Source organism: Trichechus manatus, unplaced genomic scaffold, assembly GCF_000243295.1.
Source record: "Trichechus manatus latirostris isolate Lorelei unplaced genomic scaffold, TriManLat1.0 scaffold00025, whole genome shotgun sequence".
Taxonomy (NCBI): Eukaryota; Metazoa; Chordata; class Mammalia; order Sirenia; family Trichechidae; genus Trichechus; species Trichechus manatus.
In genome coordinates, this window is record NW_004443961.1 from 10,511,496 (window position 1) to 10,526,217 (window position 14,722).

Genomic DNA, 14,722 nt, shown 5'->3' on the forward strand with positions numbered 1-14,722 from the left:
GTATGGGATCATCCAATCATTTGAAAGGCGAGTTTCTCTGGGGGTATGGCCTGCTTCCAGTATATAAATGGATGTTCTGGCAAAGCTCATTCTCTCTTGATCCTGCAATCTTCTCGTCACCTGACCTCTGGTTCCTTGGACGTAAGCCTGCAGAAGTCCCCAGCCTGCAGCCTGACCTGAAGATTTTGGGTTTTTCAGTCTCCACAATCCTGTGAATCAGCAGAGGTCTCCAGGCTACTGCCTGACCTATGTATTTGGGATTTGCCAGCCCCCACAACTGAGTGAGCCATTACCCTGAGGTAAATCAATTTCTCTCTCTCTCTCTATACATATACATATGCATATGTATACATGTCTCACTGGTTTTACTCCTCTAGGGAACCCAGACTAAGACCTTTTTATCATAAAATAAATGTGAGCAAATAATATAATCTACCATTTCTCCAAAACAATATCTCTGCTTTTACTCTTACCATACTTAAGGTTTGTTTTATTTTATTTTTCTCAATATGCTATCCAAATGATCCTATTACAATAGAAGTCAGATTATATAAAACCTGAGCCTAAAATTTCCCAGTGGCTTCTCATCTAATTATAAGTAAAACACAAAGTCATTATGATGCCCTACAGGGTTCAACAGGATCTTATCTCCTACTTTTCTTACCTTTGCTCCTTTTGCAAAAAGGCCTCCTTTGTATGCTCATGTCATTACTATTGAATTACCCATATACTCTTATGGCTTCTCTCTGCATCTCCTTCATGTCTTTGTTTCAATATCTTCTCAGTGATGCCTTGATTCACTACTTTACTTGAAATTTTAATCCTTTCCAAAAGCTATGTTAACACAACTTGAAACATTTTCTTCTCAAGTCTTTAAAATTATTTTTGGGTTATATGCCAAAAAACCACTTGTCTAGAGAAGACTGGCATCTGTTAACAGTTCTACCAAAAGTGTGTTCAGAAATAATTGTTGTTCCCCAAAGCAAAATTGGCAAGTTCTTAGGGGAAAAAACCTGAATAAATGCTGGGCAAAGCAGATGCTGGAAACGTCATTAAAATTATTTTATACCCAGTCAAATTGTTTTAATTCATTTACTACAAAACAATTTTTTACAAATAAGTATCATCTGAAAATTAGGGTATAAAAAGTTTGAAATTCCCAATAACTGGAAGAAGCCGCATAGGCCTGGTTCACTATTGTTTACTCCCCATTGCTAACCGCCGCATTGTCTTATGATCTGGTCTTTCCCTCTAGTTCCAGTCTCTACAAAAGGTTTAAGATTAACCGATGTTCTTCCTTGGAGGGTGGAAAACAAGTGAGAATGATCTAGGAATGACAAACTGAACAAAACACGCATCCTGGGACAAGAAAACCAGGATGTCGCCAGATAACCCCCAAGAAAAGACTAACTCATGTGGGACGTGCCCACCTCAAGGGAGAACTAACACAAACTTCTAAGACCCATAATCCTGTCCCTATAAAGCCTTCAGCCCATTTCCAGTGGGGGAGATGGGTTTTTTGGAGGAATCTATTCCCCTCTGTCTCCTATATATTGATATATAATAAACCTCTTGCTGCTCACCTCACACCTGTCTCAGAATTGGCTATTATGGCAGGCGTCTCCAATCTGCGTTATTGCGGTAACATAACCGAGTTTTAAACATACATATATTTATATTATATAGATATTCTGTGGAGCATATACACTAAGTTTATGGCCTATGTGGCTTAAAATATATGCATCTTACTGATACAGAGGGTCAACAGAACACAAGGACAGTTCAGCTCTTACATCAGCATACAACTTGTTCACTAGGTTAACTACCCATTAAACTTAGACTGTGCCCAAACTCCAGCAAAAGTATCCCCTCCTTGAAGGGCTCTGGGGACCATGGTCTCGGGGAACATCTAGCTCAATTGGCATGACACTACTTATAAAGATAATGCTCTACATTCTACCTTGGTGAGTAGTGTCTGGGGTCTTAAAAGCCTGTGAGCAGCCATCTAAGATACTCCACTGGTCTCATCTCTTCGGGAGCAAGGGAGAATGAAGAGAACAGGATACAACGAAAAGATTAGTCCAAAGGACTAATTGTCCACAGCTACCAAGACCTTCACCGGACTGAGTCCAGTACAGCTAGATGGTGCCCGGCTACCACCGCTGACTGTTCTGACCAGGATCACAACAGAGGGTTCTGGACAGAGCTGGAGAAGGATGTAGAGCATAATTCTAACTCACAAAAAAAAAAAAAAAAAAAAGACCAGATTTACTGTCCTAAAGGAGACTGGAGAAACCCCGAGAGTATGGCCCCCAGACACCCTTTTAGCTCAGTGGTAAAGTTACCTTTGAGGTTCACTGATCAGCCTGCGAGTGGACAGCCCAGTAAAACCATGAGAGTAACGAGGTACAGGAGTCCAGTGACAAGGCCCAGAAGGCAGAAGGGGAGTAGGAAGCTGATGATAGGGAACACAAAATAGAGTAAGGATATTGTTGATGTGTTGTGAGATTGTTAACCATTGTCATAGGGCAACATTTGTAGTAACTGTCAAATGGGAGACTATTTTGTCCTGTAAGCCTTCATCTTAAGTGAGAATAACAGCATAATTAGAAGAGCGTAGTCAATGTCACTTAAATGTGTATGTAAAAAAAAAATTTTTGAAATGGCGTATCTTTGGCTATGTGTATTTTCACCAAAAAAAAAAAAAAAAAAAGTTGAGTATTTAGAGGGTTAAAATGTTGTGGGGTTGTTAACCAATGTCATAAAACAGCTTGTGTGTTACTGTTACATGAGAAACGATCTGTTCTGTAAGCCTTCACCTGAAGTACAATAAAATATTAAAAAAAAAAATAAAATAAAAAAAAAAAAAAAAAAAAAGTATCCCCTCCTTGAATCTGGCATCATGCCCCAAGAGAAGAGCCAAGTGGAAGACAGTGGTGAAGTAAGAAGGGCTAGAGTTACACTGGTGAACAAAGAGATAAGGAAGATGCACTAAAAGCTTATCTCAGATGCAGAAGTAGCAGGTTATGTGAGTACTTTCAGTTAGATAGGAACCTTTTGCTGTGAATGCAAATGTGTTCGAATGCATATGAAACTCCTTTAAAAAACTGAGCTAGTTTATGTGAGTCATGCAATCAAAATTATTTATCTCAAGTATTAACAGCCAGTTACATTTGAGGAACACTGAAGCTGGCTAACAGCTGAAGAGTGTCATTTCAAAAATTGGTCATCACGTTTATCAATGCTGGTGATTCATATAGTCTCACTTCTGTCCTTGCCTCCATTCCCCTTGTTGTACCTTTCTCTTAAATAGCCAGAATTTCCAGCTTACCACTGACTACTCATCTCTTGCTCTCAGTTATTGTCTCTTGAAACAATACTTCAGGGTCAAGATTCTCTTACATTCTCAACTAAATTCTAATCTTCATGAATACAAGAATAAAGTCTACAGCCAGGATACTCCTTAGAAGCAAGGATGGTGAGACTTCATCTCACGTGATTTGCACATGTTATCAGGAGGGAACAGTCCCTGGAGAAGCACATCATACTTGGTAAGGTAGAGGGTCAGTAAAAAAGAGGAAGACCCTCAACAAGATGAATTGATACAGAGGCTGCAACAATGGGCTCAAACATAGCAACAATTGTGAGGATGGCACAGGACGAGGCAGTGTTTCACTCTGTTGTACACAGGGTTGCTATGATTCAGAACTGACTCGACAGCACATAACAACAACAACAACAAATACTCCCTATTGTATTTCCAGTGTCTAGCTGAGGAAGTCAATAACTATATAGTAAAGCAATAAATGAATGGATGATGGAATGAATAAAGATAATTGAACTTGCCCTCTGTTTCACTCCTAGGAACCTAATACTAAAATGGTTAAAATGATTCCAGATGAAGTGTTACTGCCTGATACATTTTTATATACTGTCTACCATCCCTCCCATTACATATATCCTCCAAATGTCCCCTTTATTGTATTTAACTCATAGGAATGAGTAAAGTTGGAATCACATTCATTATGACAGGTATAAGGGAGACTAATTTTTTAAAAAATACTATACATGACACACCACGACCACTGGTGGCTGTCAAATCTGTTTCAGTCTAAGAACACTACCATAGGCAAAATCTCAAACACATACACATGAGCTGTGAAACACTTTGCTATTGTTCTGAATTATTCTTCATGGTTTTTAATAAGAAAACAACAAAAACACAAAACTCCATATTTCCGGTTAAAGTGAATCCTTAGGACAAAGCAACAATAAGATGGGGATGGTGATGTGGTGACGGAGATGATGGTAGAGTGTGCGTGTGTGTGTGTGTGTGTGGTGTGTACACGTATATTGTATGTATGTATGCTGTGCTTGTTTGCCCAACTAAAACACGTATGCTGCATTCTTTCAAGTTTAAAATTAAAGTCCTTGTCGTAAAAGTATATTTTTACAATAACAATTTAATCAAAAAGAAATCCTTCTTTGTACTCTGGCCAAGGTCTCTCAAGCAGGAAGTTAGGATTCTAATGAGAATGGATATAAAAGGGCATAGCAGATTCTCAAAGATTCACTTGAAATTTTTTTTGCATCCTTTAGCCTTGCTCAACACATGTGTTTTGCTAACACTGTCTGATGACTCCTGATGACTCCCAGTAACTGGAATACGTTGTTAACTGAATGGTTGGAAGTACTAGTGCTTGCAGCTAATGCATTCTCACAGCTGCACAGTATGAACACAGCGGGTGCAAAGTAAAAGCAATAATAAAAAATTGAACAAACCTTAAGTGCTATGATTATTACCGTAGGCCAGTTTTTATCGGCACTTTTGAAAGTCTACTTCTTCAATTTCCTGCGTCTAAAAGTATTGATAGCTGTATTAGCCTCATATTTTCTTTCTTAGTGATGGGAACCACATACTATATTAAAAAAAAGCAAGTAATGTTTGAAAGGACTTGCCCAGAGATAGTAGACTATTAAATCTAGGAATGAAATTACCTGAAGATACTGAGAAGATACCCACAAATAATCTAATAACAGACTAGCAAAATTCAATACAGTAATAGCTAAGATTTTAACATCAATTTTGCTCTAGAGAGTTTGTACCCACTGATCAGTTTTACATCCTTATATAATAAAAGGAGAAAACGAGGTATTTTAGAGATATAAAACCTGAGTGGCATAAAGGTTTTTCACTGAGAGGCTAGAACAGTAATAACCTAATGCTGATATCAGTAATCTATTTTTTATGTAAAACTGTGTTTTCAAATTAGGGTCAATCTCTCTATCTCTTTATCTCTACCTATATCACCTGGAAGTAAGATTCAAAGGTGGGTATCTTAGTTACTTAGGGCTGCCTTAACAGAACTACCACAAGTGCGTGGCTTTAAAGAACAGGAATTGATTTTCACATAGTTCAGGAGGCTAGAAGTCCAAATTCAGGGCGTGGTTTTATGGGAAAGTCCTTCCTTGTTGGTAGCCTGGTAAGATCCTTGGCCTTTCTTGGTGTTATCAGGTGTACGTTCTCCCCCTGCATGTCTCTGTGTCTATTCCACTCTTTTTCTAACTCAAAAGTGATTAGGTTTATGACCTACCCTTTTTGGATATGATCTAATTAACATAACAAAGAACACCCTATTTTCAAACAGGATCACTTGCACAGGTACAGGGACCAGAACTTCAATATATATTTTCAGGGGATAATCTGTAACAGTGGGCTTATCTGAATCCACCATTAGATTTCATGTAAATAATACCTTTCACTTATTTACAACGAAAATGTTGTTTTCACAGATGAGTGTTAAAAATTTTGGCTCCTTTAGTAATGCATAAGAGATTAAAGCTTTAAAAACTAATAAGAAATGCAAATCCTATATGTACCTGAATTATTCTACAGCGGGATATCCAAACTTTATAATCATTTTCTATATTTTTCTTTTTTCTATCCCCACATCTGATCCATCAATACATTCTGGGTCCTATAGCTTCAAAATATAGTTACAATTAAATCACTTCTCACCCCTTGACTATTACTCTGATCCAAGCTACCATGATCTCTCATTTGGATAACTGCAACACCCTTCTACCATGATCTTTCATTTCGATTATTGCAACAGCTTCCTAACTGATCACTGCTCTTACATTTGGTCAATTTTAACAGAACATCTGGAGTGATCCCATTAAATTGTGTCATTTCTGTCTTCAAACTATTTCAGAAGACCCTGTGTAACTTAAAGTCTTTATGATGAACCATAAGGCACTGCATGGTCTCTCCTTGGCTTCATTGTATCTGTGATCTAATTTTTTAATATTCTCCCTTTGGACCACGGTGTTCCAGGCACACCATCTTTTTGTTGTTTTTCAAACATGCAGTCACACTTCTACCTCAAGGTCTTACTACTTGTTATTCCTTCTGCCACGTGTTCTTCCCCCTGGTAACAGCTTTGTTCACTTCTTTAGGCTGTTACTTCCTTATCGTCTTCTGAGTAAAACCTTTCCTGCCCACTCTAGGTAAAAATCTACCTCTCCATATTTCTAATTTCCCTTTTCCCTCCCTCCTCTCCCTCCCTCTTCCTTCTTTCTTTCCTTCCTTACTCCTTCCCCTTCTTCCTTCCTTTTTAGGACTTATTTATGTTGTTTATTAATCTCCCCAGCTAGAATATAAGCTCCATGAGGGAAACTATTTTTGTATGTTTTTGCTCACTGCCTTTATCTCAGTGGCTAGAAGAGTGTATCACACAAAGAAAGTGTATGCGCAATAAATATTCACTTAATGTTATCCTAGATATCCCAAAACCCAAGACCAAACCTGCTGCCGTCAAGTCAATTCTGACACATATATGATCCTAGATATAGGGAGTATTTAATGCCACAACTTAGAATATTAGAGATAAATCTTAGATGCCACTTCTTTCAATAATCTTATTTCACAGAGAGAATACTGTTAAATGTCTTTCCAAAGTCAGGCAATTAATTAAAATAAAAAACTAGAGAAGAAGTCAGGATTTTTTTTAACCTTTCTTGAATAATTACATTCCTTATATATCACTAATAGCAAGATCTAAGATATAAATTTTAAAGTATAAAAATAAATGTAGTAAGAAGTTCAAGAAAAATAAGCATTTAGGGATAGAACTCCTAAGAGATTGTGAACCAGTTTTTGATACGTTATAGTTTTCTATAAGATAGAAAAAGATCTGGAGGTCAGAAGACATCACAAGTCAATTATGAATTAGACATACCACTATGTGAGTGAAAAAAATGTACAGTATAAGTACACACCATACTGGGAAGTACTATAATTTGAAAAATGATCATCTCATTATACTCAACACTGGTCAGGCCCTTATTAGAATAATACGTTCAATTCTGAGCTCAGGAACAAAATGGGAATATGGTCAAATTGAAGTATGTTCAGTTGACAGCCACAAAGATAATTAAAGTGCTGGGGAATTCGGCCTCTGAGGATAGGTTAGAGTAACTCGGATTATTGAGATTGAGTCAACGGTGGTTGAGGGGCTATTATCTAATAGTTTCCAAGTGTAAAAATCGTTTTATTTTAAAGAAAGGGAGCCAGCTGTTGGTTTTACCACTGGGGATTAAAAAGGGGGTCAGTATTTCTCTGCAGTATATGGAAATTAGGTTAACAGTAATGAAACTTTTCTTTTTATGGGAGAATTATTAAATGGAAAGATGTTATTGAGAAATGTATTTTATCTGGTAGTCTGAAATTGTCCACGGCTTCTCAATGTTTAAGATGGATTAAACCTGCCCTTTGTTGAGGGTATGGATAAGGCAGCAAAGCAAGTTTTTTACTGGTTATTACATGTCTGGTTCTCATTAATTGTTCCAATTCTTCTTGAAATAATGTTTGATAATAATTTAATTGTAATTTCCTTCTGCACAGATATATTGATCACTTTTCCCAATAATCAAATTTAGTATCATTGAATAATGTTCTGGTGAAAATGTTATAATATTCTCACAATCTCATGTGAGGTTGTGGTCCTGAAGATCACTTATTAATATCTAGATTATTTCTTATAATATCTTCCTAAATTTCCTCATCCACTCCCCACCCAGGTCCCTTCCCACTAAAATGCATCCTGCAGAGAAATTGATTCCTTTAAGCATAGCTGTTATCATATTTTTTTTTCTTAAAAAAAATCAGGTATATATTAATTATATGCATTTCTCTCTGTTCAGAGGGAAATAAAGGTCTACTTATTTCTTGTATGTTAATCCTGGTGTAAGGCATCATTTTTATGCAAGACACCATTTTCCTTTCATAAACTGTCCTAAGACAGTTTCCTCTTTATGAAACTTTATAGGCTGCATTTAGAAAGGGCATAATTTAACCCACTTTATCTTTGGTCATATCTTATTTCTTGTCTTCTCAGCCACTTGGGCTATTCTTCAGAATACATACAGGTGAGTTTGCTGTCACAGCGACATCTCTACTACTCTGTTTTGACTGAGTCCCACAGTCCTCTCTGAAGGAGTATGATTGACAGTATCCTCTAATTCTCTCTTCTTGGTATTGCCCTAGAAGTGGTGACTGCCTTTGCAGTCTGTTATTTGGAGTTTGAAAGGAACAGCTTGCCAACAACCTTTGGGAATATTGTTTTCTCAAGAACATAGACCATTTTTCTTTAAAGACTTATCCCATTTTCCTTTTCCAGCATTTGCTCCATTTTGATTCATTGCATCCTAGCAAGGTACAACATGTCCCATTTTTCAATAAATATTTTGTTTTCAGTATTGACGTATTTAAAATTCTATTTTCAATATTTAAGGTAGTTACTACCTCAAGAAACACACAAATCATGTATTTTCATTATATAAAATGAGAAAAGAATTGTTTAAAGTTTTTTTTTCACAATTTTATCCCTTAGAGATAACCACTGCAAAAAAAAAAAGGGGGGGGGGAGAATAATTATATAAAGTTAAAACAATTTAAAATAAATTTATAATTTTTAAAAAGTTTTTTCAACCAAAATACAATGATTTTTTTTTAATGGGATAACAATTTATAAGGTAGTATAGACGGTATACAGGCAAATAAAGGGGATAATCTGATAATTTCTCATTGTGAAATGCTGTCCGTTAGTAATACGAAGCTGAAAATTTGATATATATTCCACTCAGTTGCATTAGATGTTTCCATGCGTGATTTGATCAACAACAGCGACAACAAAAATATGTACACAAGTTTTTTTCCTTTTTTTAAGAGCAGCTCATGACTTTGGGGGTTGGTTAGTATAACACAGAGAACATAAGGGGAAAAGTACAAAATGACCCAGCACCAACATGAGTACTCATCTCATTATGGTTATCATTATGAGTATTATTAATTTATGTGTTATTCACTTTTATTTAGAACATAAATCAAAGCCATTAACTTGAACTTGAGGTATATATGCAATACAAACACAATCAAATGCAAAATACTTCTCATAAGTAACAGTATATTTAAAAATATTGGGAACTGAATATCTGTGCTGATTTGTATTTTGACTTAATGGAACAAGAAGAGAACAACATTCATCTAGAGAAGGTTATAGTGACAGTAAAGCTATTAAAGTTAAAAATGTCTTTCTCTTCCTTTTTACTCACCACAGGCTACACAATGTCCTGAGAGGATTCATTATAAGAAAAATGTCAATCACAGTTTCAAGACCTAACTTTGGAAGGACCTAAATTTTACTCCTTATAGAAAAAGTTTAAATCAGTTTATTATTAATATATCTAAACCATTAATTTTTGCAGCTTTTTAGGTAAAGCTCAGCACCTCATTTATAAAAGTCTATGAGAAGAAGTCAGTACAGATGATCTAATCCTAATTTGTGACATCATTCATTCAAATCCTTGGTACAGTCCCTTGCCAGTAAGAGTGCAGCATCTGGATATGCCACTGATGATCTTTCATAGAGGTTAGTTTCAAAAAATGGGAGATTTCTGTTACAGTCATGCATTCTTTAGCGTCCGATTTTTTAGCAAAAAATTGGCAAGCCAGCTTTTGTCAGGTCCTCATGAGCTAACATTTTATAGAGTTCTCTAGCTACAGAAATCTTTTCTCTGCCTTACTGTCCATACAAATATTGCAAACTCAGTGTTAGTATACTAAGTGTTCCAGAAAGAACTAAGAGATTCTTGGTTACCTGTATCCCATATTTGTTGTTATCGTTGTTAGTTGCCATGGAGTCAATTCTGACTCATGGTGACCCCATGTGTGCAGAGTAGAACTGCACCACAGTGTTTTCAAGGCTGTGACCTTTCAAAAGCAGATCACCAGGCCTGTCTTCCGAGGCACCTGTGGTTGGGTTTGAGCTGCCAACCATTCAGCTAGTAGTCGATTGCTTAGGGACTCCACCTGATATTAGGAAACGTGTACTATTAAGCACTAGCTCCTCTACATTACTTCCTATTATAGGGAATGCCTACACAACTTTATTGTTGCGTGCCTTGGAGTCAATTTCGACTCATAATGACCCCATGTGACAGAGTAGAACTGGCCCATAAGGTTTTCTAGGCTATAATCTTTACAGGAGCAGATCTCCAGGTCTTTCTCCCAGGGAGCCGTCTGGCAGGTTCAAACGCCAACCTTTCAGTCAGCAGCAGAGTGCTTGGCAGGTGTGCCACCAGAGCCAACTTAATTCATTGAAAATTGGCAAAGGACAGTAGTTTCTCCGGCATTATCCAGCCCCAAAATGATAACTTTGCGCTCCAGGTGACTGACCAGTCTCCTTATCCTGATAAAGAGAATCCCCATTCTCCAGAAGGGGAGCGCCCCTCCTTCCCACCCCGTCACTCAGGCCGCCCAGCCTCCCCTGCTCAGGTTGAGGTGGAGGAGAGAGACAAACCGGAGCCTTGGTCGCTGCTGCCGCTGCTCCTGTGCATGCTGCCAGCCCACTTCCCGGGAACCAGAAGGAGGTGAAGCCCAGGCTACTCTGCCGCCACAGCACTCATCTGGTTTGCGAACAACGCCGCCATGGCGTCTGCAATGAGCCTTGTGGGCCACCATCCCATGACAGGATTTTTCAAATTAAAAAAAAAAGTTACTATGGAGACAACTCCAACTCCTAGTGACCCCATGTGTGTCAGAGTAGAACTGTGCTCCACAGGGTTTTCAATGACTTATTTTTTGAGAAGTAGATCACGACACCTTCCTTCTGAAGCGGCTCTGAATGGACACAGACTTCCAAACTTTCCTCAGGTAAGCCGCCCAGCCTGTTAACGGTTTGCACCATCCAGGGAAACAAATGTCTTTTATAATCCATTCTCACCAGCATTTAGTATATAGTGGACATTTTTCCACATCATTAGGTCCAAATTTTAACAGCTACATAGTATTCCAGTGTTTTGATGCAGAAACGGCGTGTACAGTGGTTTTCAGGTTTTGCTTTAGATTAAGGATCCCTGACTGAGGTGGGTAGATAAGCCCAAAGCAAACCCTTTGTTTTAGAGTCGATTCCAACTCATAGCAATCCTAGAGGACAGAGTAGAACTGCCCCATAGGGTTTCCAGTGCTGAACTCTTTACAGAAGCAGACTGCCACGTCTTTCTCTCACTGAGCGGCTGGTGGGTTGGAACCGCGACCTTTAGGTTAGCAGCTGAGTGCTTACCCACTGCTCCACCGGGGCTCTCTGAGGGGATAAATAGGGTTGAATTCTGGCCCTCACTGCAGAGGAATTGTGCTTTTCAGATTAGCACAAATTACCCATAGGAGTAGCTCTGTAGTTTTAAACTAAAACTTTTACCAGTTCAAAATCTAAAATATGAAATAACAAGGTTTTATAACCAAATATAACAGTAGCTTAGCCCCAAAACATCCCATCAGTAATTCCTGATACCTAGTGGCAATACTATCAATTATTTTAGCTATCTTCCTGGAATTTATATCCATATTTATCAATAGATATTTATAATCCATATTTTAATTTTTCAGTGTCAGATATTATTCACTGAATTCCTACTATGAAAAAAGGATATGTTCTTTTCTCCCTGCCCACCACACCACTTCCACCATCTCAAATGTACACACACACACACACACACACACACACACACACACACAGGGCTCCCAATCAAATTACTCAAATAGTTTTACTAGAATAACATGTAATGTCCATGTTGTTATGATCACATACAATGTATTCATTATTAGAGTGATATATTTTGCTTAAAATCGAAACTAGTTAAATGTTTCTTGTCATTAACTGATCCCTCAATTCTTCTCCAGAGGTGTAACTATAATTTCATTATGCTCAAGCATGTATTATGTTCATGTAATTCTTGGTGTAATTTTTTTTCTTAGATATATACTTTTTGAAGCTCTCTTCTCCAATCTGGACTCTTTGCTCTTTAATCCTGCAGGGTATCTGTTGTATTGTCACATTGTGATCCCTATTCACATCATCCTAGGGATTCCCATCAACTCCTTCCTGTATTGAGTCCTTTGTTTCCTGATTTCCATTTATTCCTATACTTGATTTATGATTCTCAGGTTAATAGGCCGTATGTATCATAGTAGCACAATAGAAATGATTTGGAGGAAAGTAAATTTTGAGGTCTTATATGTCTGTGAATATAATAATAGTACATAAATAGATATATAGATACATAGATGGATAGAGGTTTAGATAGATATTTAGGCAAATAGATATTTAGGCAGGCAGGCAGGCAGGAGGGCGGGCGGGTGGTCAGGCAGGCACTGTTCACTGGACTCTGACTCATGGCAGACTCGTGTACAACAGAATCAAAGGTTGCCCGGTCCCACATCATCCTTATGATCTCTGGCATGTTGGATTCCATCGTTGCGGTTATTGTGCCAATCAGTCTTACCAAGGGTCTCCCTTGCCGCCCTCATTGGCTCTCTACTTCACCGTACATGATGTCTTCTCCTAGAGATTGATCCCTCCAGATGATGTGTCCAAAGTAAGCGAGTTGGACAAAGTTCTGTTGCAATCTGTAAGGTTTTCATTGCCTGATTTTCAGAAGTAGATCACCAAGTCTTTGTTCCTAGTCTGCCTTGGTCTGGAAGTTCTGGTGAAACCTGTCCACCATGGCTGACCACCCTGATTTGAAATACTGGTGGCATAGCATCCAGTATCATAGCATCATGCAAGCCGCCTCAGTATGATAAACTAACAGACAGATGGTGGATAATAATAGTAGCTACTGTGTATAGAGAACTTCCTAGATGCCAGACACTGCTCTATGCATTTCATATTTGTTAACTTGTTTAGCCCTCATTACAGCTCAGTAAGATAGTTTACTGCTATTTCCTGGGAAAAGAGAAATCTAAGTAACTTGCCCTACATCATGTAGAAGGTTACTGCACCAGCATTTGAACTCTGCATTCAGGCTTTAGATCCATGTTCTAATTCTCACACTACACAACCACTCAACATAGTATTATTCTACCACCAACTGTGATGATTAGACTTGAAACGGAAGTATAACTTCCAGTGTCACTGATATATTTTTCTGTTTTCTCTGTTACTACCCCTTCTGGATTTCCTATTGAATTTTCCTTCTTTTGTTTTTGATTTTTCTTTTGGGAGGTTTTGTCAACTTTGTTTTTCAGTATTTCTATTGGAGCTTTAATTTTTCCTATAATATTTTAATTTTCAAGAGTTTTTTGTTCTCTATTTTATTTTTTCCAGCTCCTTTTTCTTCATTTGCAAATACAGTATCTTTCCTAATTTTTATATATGTTGACTGCTAGGATTCTCAGTATAGTGATCAAGTTGGGCGATTTCTCACCTGTAAATCTCTCCATTTCTCTAGAGAGGGCTCCTTTAATACCCTGCTTAGAGGCTAAGGAAACCCTGGTGGTATAGTGGTTAGGTTCTGCGGCTGCTAACCAAAAGGTTTGCAGTGTAAATCCACCAGGCACTCCTTGAAAACTCTATGGGGCAGTTCTACTCTGTCCTCTAGGGTCACTATGAGTCCGAATCGACTTGACAGCAATGAGGTTTTGTTTTGTTTTTTTTTGGTTTTTGGAGGCTAAAGCTCAGTGGCCAGTGTTCTCAGAGCTGAGTGGGAAAAGCTGTTTTACTATTTGCTACGTTGTCTTTCACAAATCCCCTGCTTTCCACGTAGTATCTCCACCCTCATCTCTGCCTCGTTTCCCATGTCCAGAGCCATGTCTGGCTCAACCTCTTCATACAACTAACCTTCAGTTTAATACAGGTGATAGTTTCTATGCAGCTTTCCTGACAATCCTTTTCATCAGCCCCACGGGCATCCTACTTTCAGAGGCACTTCCAATTCCTGTGGTCTGAGAGTCAAATGTACTTCTTGCTGGGCTCTCCTCACTGCTGGATTTGAATGTACATTGGTCTAGTTGCTAATCAGTTATCATGTGTTCATCTGCTTTCCATAGTCCACAATTTATTGCTATTCCTCACTTTCCATTTTGTTACCATACAGATGTATAAACTTCACGTGAGATTTAGGGAATGAGCAGAGGTAATGTATGTTTGATCCACCAAGTTTACGAGAAGCCAGTCTTCATTCATAAAATAAAACCCAGAATGTCTAAGTTACCACTGGAAGTGGAATATTCTTATGAGGAGAAGGGTGTAGACTATGTGGACCTAATACTTTTCACCTGATATTCCATTTTTCTCTAGTTCTTAATATACCACTGTCAGCATCATTCTAATCCATTCCCCCCAACTGTCCTTTTAATATTTACCAACCATAGATATATTGG

General features: G+C 38.0%; 1 pseudogene; it reads right to left on the bottom strand.

The window, feature by feature from the left end:
- Nucleotides 1–9,795: 9,795 nt before the first annotated feature.
- On the bottom strand, nucleotides 9,796–11,023 carry LOC101358471 (ADP-ribosylation factor-like protein 5A pseudogene; annotated as a pseudogene).
- Nucleotides 11,024–14,722: the final 3,699 nt, after the last annotated feature.